Source organism: Lolium rigidum, chromosome 7, assembly GCF_022539505.1.
Source record: "Lolium rigidum isolate FL_2022 chromosome 7, APGP_CSIRO_Lrig_0.1, whole genome shotgun sequence".
NCBI classification, from domain to species: Eukaryota; Viridiplantae; Streptophyta; class Magnoliopsida; order Poales; family Poaceae; genus Lolium; species Lolium rigidum.
In genome coordinates, this window is record NC_061514.1 from 342,363,282 (window position 1) to 342,371,485 (window position 8,204).

Genomic DNA, 8,204 nt, shown 5'->3' on the forward strand with positions numbered 1-8,204 from the left:
CGCGGCCTATCACAAGCTTGATTTTGACGTGGCCAAAAGCTTGGCCGCACCAGACACGTGGCAAGGAGAGCGTCGCTTCCCTCTCTATCATGCTCCCCTTTCCTCTCCAATTCATTTTGATCCTCTCCAATTCATTTTGATTTCATTTATCAGCGAGGAAACAAGAGAGGCGATCAATTTGAGCAGTGTGTTGTGCGCTAGGCATGGATCTCGTCGGCGTTGAGGAGTTAGATCACCGGTGGAGATTGAATGGCTTGATGACGAGACCCGTTTTTTCTGTCTCAAGAATGTGTAATGAGGGTAGGTTATATTCCTTATGCAGGTCCCTGATACTACTACCTATATTAGTGAATAAGGTTTTTTTGAAGTCGAACTATGTGAAGTTTGACATGCTTATAGAATAAATTATTAACATACACACTACAATCACTACAAAATCAATATTGTTAGACATCATGAAATATATTTTCATATGATAACTATCAAATATTATGGTTGTTAATAGGTTAAGTGTCACAGTTTCCTTACCTTTAGTTTTCGAAAAGGATTACGTCTTATTCATTTGAACGGATGGAGTATTTGTTTAAGCATATGCGTACTTTTACAACACTGCTCCCACTCTCTTCCAAAAGTTACTAGTGTGCATGTGGATATACAACAAGAACACGAACACGCGATTATAAAACACGATCGATTCTCTCGAGAACAACAAGAACACGCGACGTGGATATACAATCGTACGGTGTTATGGTACTAATGGGGATCGGAGGAATACGCATCCGGTCTAATGGGGAATATTCCATGCATTTGCCGGGCTTAATTCCGTGGAAACGACGTGCACGCAACAAAAGGAACACAGATTTGTTCGACCGTCGTCTACGCGGAGAGATAAAACAAGATGCAATTAGATAAGAGATGCCGATCTTCATCCAATTGGTTAGGACCCTGGCGTGTCGTCTTGCTCTCTCAGATTGGCACACACACACACACAAAATCTTCAGAAATTTTATCACAGTACTCGTTGCTGGATCGATCCCTTCTCTGTGCGAATAATGCCGTATGAATAAGAAAGCGACAACGTGAGTCAGGAGGATGAAAAAGTAGCAGGAAGTGGTTGCCTCGTCGGCGAAGATCAATTATTGGCACCCACTTGTTTTTTCGTCACGAACATGACAAGAAGAATCGCGTCTCGGAGAATCTTCACCGGTAGCTTCCAAATAGACGTCGGTAGGAGCTCCGGCACCTCCTTTGGGGAGCGCCGGCACAGCATCCTCCAGTTGGGGGAGTTGCTCCCACACCGGCGCCCCCAAACAGGCGACCCCGATAGATAATTTGAATTTAAAATCTCAAACACGACCATAGAAATTCGAATAAGTCTACGAATATGAAGTTGGGCCAACACACCACCACCAAATACGAATAGGTTTTAGAATAAGAAGTTTGGGCCAACAGACGGCCACCAGATCGCCGTTTCCGGCGCGGGCGGCGCAACCTCGACGGCTTCATCATCGGCGGCCGGCGGCAGCTCCGTCGCTGCCATCACCGTGAAACCTCCATCGTTCAATATCTCGATCATCTCCAGCCTATCCGATTGAATCATCATCTTATTCGCTCCCACTTGATTTGCTAATTACACACCACGTCCGGTTGCCAACGCTTCTAGAGTAGTTGCATCAAGAGGAAAATCAGTAGGTTCATTCGGAGCTGCAAGGAAATTCCCTTTACCATTCCGGATCACAACATCCATTGATCCTCTTCTGATTTCTTGATTAAATGTTGCGTCAACATTCACTGGCACAAAACCCTCTCAAGCTTTCATCCAAGTGATTTCCCTCTCCCTCCTATTCTTTCTTGGGCATTCTGCACAATTAAAATTAGTGACTAATGTTTGAATGTTTAAAACCAGCGGGTTTAACGGTTGCACCATCTCCCCATGGACATTTTGTCGCCTAATGCACCAAATATACCATACAGTAGTGATGATGACCCCCCTTACATCAGCATAAATTTTATCTTGGGGTTTTATGAACTTGCACATCATCAAGTAGTCGAGTACAGCACTACGTCATCAACTATATTCCATAGGCCCATTTTCTTCCAAATTTAGCTCCAACACATAAAAATAAAGTGTGTCTAATATCTTCACATGATTTATAGCGAAGTGGACGAGAACTATTCACCTTGATGTGTATATTCGTCAAAACACCCATACAAGAATGCCATGCAAGCACTTCCGGCCGAAATTTTTAACTTTTGTTGGTAACTTTTCCATAGCTCCACCCATATTGGATTCTGATTTGCATTACCTGACCCTACCGAGTTTATTTTACTTTATGTTGTAGTTCAAGATGTAACTCTCCTTTCTGATAATAAATAAAACGCCATCTGGCTTTCCTTCAGAAAAAGAGGACACGTTTTTGGCTAAATTATTAACCAAACTAATGGGACGGAAATCGTCAATATCCTCTTCACCCTCTTTTTTGATATAAGCCCACCTGGTTCGAACCACACACACACTTTGTAACCACCGCGACTGGTTGTACAAGAGCAGCCATCGTAGCATGAACTGATGCCCCACTGAAAACTACAGAAAGACTGTGTATTGGAGAAGCAGGATTAGTACATGGCTGGATTCAGTAATTCGCGTTCGCACTTCATCTAGCATTGTGAAGTACTTGTATTAGTGCAGAAAGTTGGTAAGATAAATGTAAGTTAGTTAGCACGTATATAGACGCTACAGCTCAGGTTGAACATCACCTGCCTTACTTTTTTGACTGTACCCACTCCGTCAGAGGTCTCCCTATGATGGTATGACGCCAAAGCCTGTAGTGTAGCGAAATGTGAGAAGGTGAGATAAAGTGGCGACTCTATATATAAATTTGGTGCGCAAACATCAGCATCTAGTCAAGATGGCCGAGTTGGTCTAAGGCGCCAGTTTCAGGTACTGGTCCGAAAGGGCGTGGGTTCAAATCCCACTCTTGACAAACAATTTTTTTTTTCATTTTTCCACATCTCAACTTTCTCGCTATCTCAACCTGGCTTCGTCCAAGCAAGAAAAACATTATGTAAACGATTCCGATTTCTTCAGTTCCCTTCCTCAATTGAGGCAAAACAACGTGCCCGGTGCACTAGTGTAAGCAACGCACCAATGCCACCAGGGAGCACGCAAGCCAACTAACTTCTATCTTCGGCACACAGCTGAGCACTGCCGAGAATGTCTCTGAATTTTCATGACGCAGAGCAAACGATTCCGATTTCTTGACGCAACCAAGATAAAGTTTCTGAATTTTCTTGACGGAAGGCAAACGATTCCGAGTTTTTCAGTTTCCTTTCTCAATGAAGGCGAACAACGTGCCGGCGCACTGCCGAGATCGTCTCTGAAGTTTCCGCCAGAAATCTCCGGCTTCGTCCAAGCACAAGTTTCAGTTTGGCACCGGAGAGGATCTGTGCATCACTGCATCCTCGAGCTGAATCATCCAGATGGCTCGGACCTCTGCAACCGTCGCCATCACAGTTCGTCGCCGCCTCTTAGATTGCCATCTCCTGTCACTCTCGGCACCGAGAGAATCGGCATGGACGCAAGGACAGATGTCAACAGAGAGATCTGAGCACCAAATACTCGTCGCTTTCGGAGTAATTGGGCCTGTTTTGCTTCATTGATCTTAGCAAAATAGTTTGTCTCCTGAACCTGTCATCTTGGTAACTATTGGCCAGCTGCCACATTTTTCTTGGGCCGCTTCCTATCACAAAAATCCAAAACCTGCCGATATCCCTACTGGGTGTTGCGGTCTATTCCCATATAGTTAACAGAGTCCCTTTCAAATCTTATCGCCTCATCTCATTCCAGTCTGAAGTTTGGCTTCAAGAATGACAGTTTAACATAGCACCTGTCAATGGATTTGACACAACCCTCTCTTTTTTTTTCTCTTGTATCATTGAAACCATTTTAGTGGCACTCTGGACTACTCTTTGTTTGACCTCCTTAAGTAATTCTACTGCTACTTGTCTTGCTCAGTTCCGTGGCATCAATAAAAGAGATACTCTGACAAATTGCACGATTGTTTTTGATGGAGTGCTAGAGTAGCAGCACTTGACTGTATCAATCACTCTTCCCAATCTGTCATTCGCTGTGCCTACGTTCCTGAGACTAATTCCAAGCCTGCATGATAGCTTGATACGTCTTGTGTTGCTCAGTTTGTTGGCATCAATAAAAGAGATATTCTGACGAATTTCACACTTGTTTTCTGATGGAGTGGCTAGAGAGCAACGCTTGACTGTATTTATCACTCCTGTCAATCTGTCATTAGCTGTGCCTACATTCCTGAGACTGATTCCAGACCGGCATGATAGCTTGATCACATACTAGGAGAAGTGCTTGAGTTGCCTTCGTTTGGCCCTATCACCAGAAACCTTCTAGAATTGGTGGACCCTTATTAACACAGACTCATTAAGGGATACACAATAGAGATACACTATCGATCATAGATTCATAAATGAAGTTTGACATTTTAAAGACGACTTTGAGTTCGGGGCTAGTTCAACATCACTGAGAACAGTAGTACTACCTACTTCAAGATCTACAATGTGCTTCTGTAGCATAGTCTAAGATCAACATACAAAGAAAAGGCAAGATCGTGTTTAAAAGGTAAATACAGAGATGCATATCACACAAAACTGGAATTAAGCTGTCAGTTTGCTACCGCCATCTGAAACAAATGGATGCATGCATGAAGCCAAAGTTGATACAGAAAAACGTGGGTGGCCAGAATAAAAGCATTCATAGGACCCTTCTCTTTCTCTTTGGAAGGAATCATATGACGGACCTCCTAATTAACAGCTCCAAAGAGAAAGGTGATAACTGATAACTGATCTGTCAAACGTGGGTTCAGTCAAGTCGGTTGGGCCTGAAATATCACGGGCCCATAACTCACCACATCAATAGGCTTGTCGGGCGTGTGCATTTTCATCTTGACCTCTTCTCTGCTCCCTGATCATTCATTCAAGGCTCTGGCCTACCAAGTGTGGAATTTTTTGGCGCAATTCATGTGGGCTCAGGTGCGCTGTTCTGTTCTCTTTTTTTTTTGCTGAGGTACAGTCCATGTGAGCCCCTGAATTATTTTATGCTTTTGCTCTGTCTGCCAACCCTAACATAGAAATCTATTTAGAATGAACCATGAAGTGGCAGAAATAATCTAAACACATCACATGGTTTCTTATGTTCACATCCAGTATTATTTTTTATGATATAAACACCAAGTGGTTGAACTAAAATTGAAAAATAAACTATAACTATACGTGGGATTTTGGTGGGAACCACCTTGACACTCACTTCCTTGCAAGCATAACACATGGCAAATCGCAAATGTTTTAGAAGCATACTGTACCATTGTGATTACCTAGCTTCTCGACGTGTCGTGGCCACGGCATTGACATGTTAGTGCAGACGCGGCGTTCAGATTGTGTGAGCACGACATGGATACGTCTAGACAGTAGAGCGGAAAGAGATACACGTCTTGTACTTCTACTACTCTTGTACACGGCAGAAGCTGTCCAGAATCGTCGATGAATCATAATCCTAACACGCTGTGTGTGTTTTTTAGGAAATGCCAACACGCTTAGTTGACTTTCTTTAAAGGATTTATTTATTATTGTTGCTGTGGCCATGCTCATTTGGAATGGGCCGGAAACAGTGACTGCTATGTGGACGCATGAAGATGTCGATCGTTGGCGAGGCAAAGCCGGCCCAACCCAATCATGGGAGCCAAGGCAGACCACACAGCTGGAGTCGGGACATGATGGCTCATGGAGTTCCCTCATGGAGTCATGGGATTGAGGGTCTTGCTCCGCGGCCCCACGCGCTGATCTGAGAACGGCAATGGATGAAGTTGATGAGCCGCCATGAGATGAGACACGGACATGGCCGATCACGGCCATGGCACGAGCCGATCGACGGCGACGTCCCTAGTCCGGCGGGTGCAGTGTACTCACCGACTGGTCGTGTGCGAGCCCATGCTCAGAGTCGGCGTCTAGAGAGAGCCTCGGCCGGCGATGATTCCGCACGTCTAATGGCCAGATTGCAGGAGCAGCATGGGTACTGTGTGAGTCACCGGCGGTAATTAGCCGGCAGCCATGAGCCCATGACTGGCTTGCGCTGTGCTTCTCAAGGACATGCATGCATAAGGGTCCCGGAGATATAGCGACCTGACGAGGAACAGCACGCGTCATGTATGGTCTCATCATGGCTCCGGCCATCTTGTTGCTCTTCTTCTTCATCTTGTCATTGGCCATTGCCAATTTTTTCGATAAAGGGAATATATTAATATCGAGAGATACCAATTACACCCAGTCTCTGCAACAACGCACCACCCTAATGGCACTACGGATGCACACAGCCAAAAAAACGAAAAGAAAACTAAGAAACAAAAGTCCCGCTACAAGTATCACGGACCTAACAACAAGCAATACATCCACCACCATGACAACACCTGAATTGCGGACTCTCCAAAAACGACGCCTCCAAGAAGGGAACAGTGCTCCAACACCGTCGTCGCCCGATCAAAGATCTTAGGTTTTCACCCTGAAGATAGTCCCCACTCTCAAAACAATGCCTCCACCAGGCACAACCAGTTAAGGCCAGACCTTAGATTTTCACCCTGAAAGGTAGGCCTCTGCGCTTCACATGTGTTGTCGCCCCCACTTTCATACCGCAGCTGTGAAGCCCGGACACCAAGCAAGCCCCTCAACAGCGCGGAGACTTGAACCTCCCTTAGCTAGTCCTCCCCTCCGGCCTTCATGAAATTCTCTTCTTCCGACTTTCATCATGGATCCATAGTCACTTGATGTCAACACGTAAAAAGAGCTTCGCGCCGCTCCCTCCGTAACCAAACGGTCGGAATAAACGCATGGGTGCGCACGACCGAATACCTCCGATCCAAGCAAACTCCGTGCAAAGCACCGTTACATTCGCCGACGGAGCCTTCCGGAACTCAACCTCTCGCCGGATCACGAGTCCAGGCCTCCGGTAGGTCCTCCTCTTCACGCAAGAGAGGCCCTAGGACCGCCGCCTTTATTCAGGCCGGACCCCCACGTCGGCGACCATCCCGGGCTGGCCAACCCAACCCTCCACCGGCGACACCATCGCCGGCTTACATGCACCTCCATCTCACCGCCGGCCGGCGATGATAGATCAAAAATCCACCACCACCAACCGCAGGCCGACCCTCTCCGGCGAAGAAGAGGCCACCTCCTCCGTCAAACCCAAGGCTGCTGCCCCGGGCGCCCTCGTGTCGCGGAAGATGCCCGAGATCGCCTCCACGCACCAACGAGAGGCGGCGGTGGATGGCATGGCGCGGACCGAGGGTCCGGCCGCCGCCCAACACCAACCCCTCGCCGGAGTGCTGCGGGAAGCCGACGAGAAGAGGGAGACCGCAGTGCCGCACATCCCACCCGCGCCGACCGGTCCGCCAGGGCACAGCCGACGGGAGGAGGGTCGCCGCCGCCGTCGCCCATCCCATGCGCGTCTGCTCCGCCAAGCATCGAGGAGGTGGGGATCCGGCCGCCGACCTGCACGCGGCGACGAGGAAGGGCCCCCGCCGCCGCCACGCCCCGAGGGACTTTGCCCCCGGCGGCGCTACCGGCGGCGGCGGCGGCGGAGGGCGGGGTGCGGGAGGGTTAGGGTTGGGGCGTTGGTGCTGGGACTTGGAGCCTCTCTGGTCCTGTACGATTCTTGGAGTCACTGATTGCCAATGTCTCCATCCTTCACTCGTTCGATCAGTCACGTACGACTGCCTTTATTTCGACCGGACTATGTATAGGGTACATGACTGGATCCGCTGCACCCGGCATGGAGCAATGCCTCCATTCCATTTTAGAAGAAAACACACGCATTTCTTGGTGGTGCCTTCAGAGTAAATATGGTCCATCTACATGACCAAAATATTCGACACGTCTGCGATCACATTTTCAACCTAAATTTAGGTTGGCGCACGGCCACGGCGCATATCACATGATTGTAGGCGCTTGTCCTCTCCTAGCCCGCATGTAAGTGGCACAAAAAATAAAATGACATTTTTTTGTTGCATTTCGAGGTGTTTTACAACAAAGATAATCTACAAAGCTAACTACTCATCGCCGTCATTCGCCTCACCGACGCAGCAGGGACCAGCCTAGCCGTCGTTCATCGTCTTCAAGCACCCGCCAATGCC

General features: G+C 47.7%; 1 non-coding gene across 1 annotated transcript; it reads left to right on the top strand.

Annotated features, from left to right (window-relative positions):
• Nucleotides 1–2,903: 2,903 nt before the first annotated feature.
• TRNAL-CAG lies at nucleotides 2,904–2,984 on the top strand. The gene has a single exon. It is a non-coding gene; the product is annotated as a tRNA-Leu (tRNA).
• Nucleotides 2,985–8,204: the final 5,220 nt, after the last annotated feature.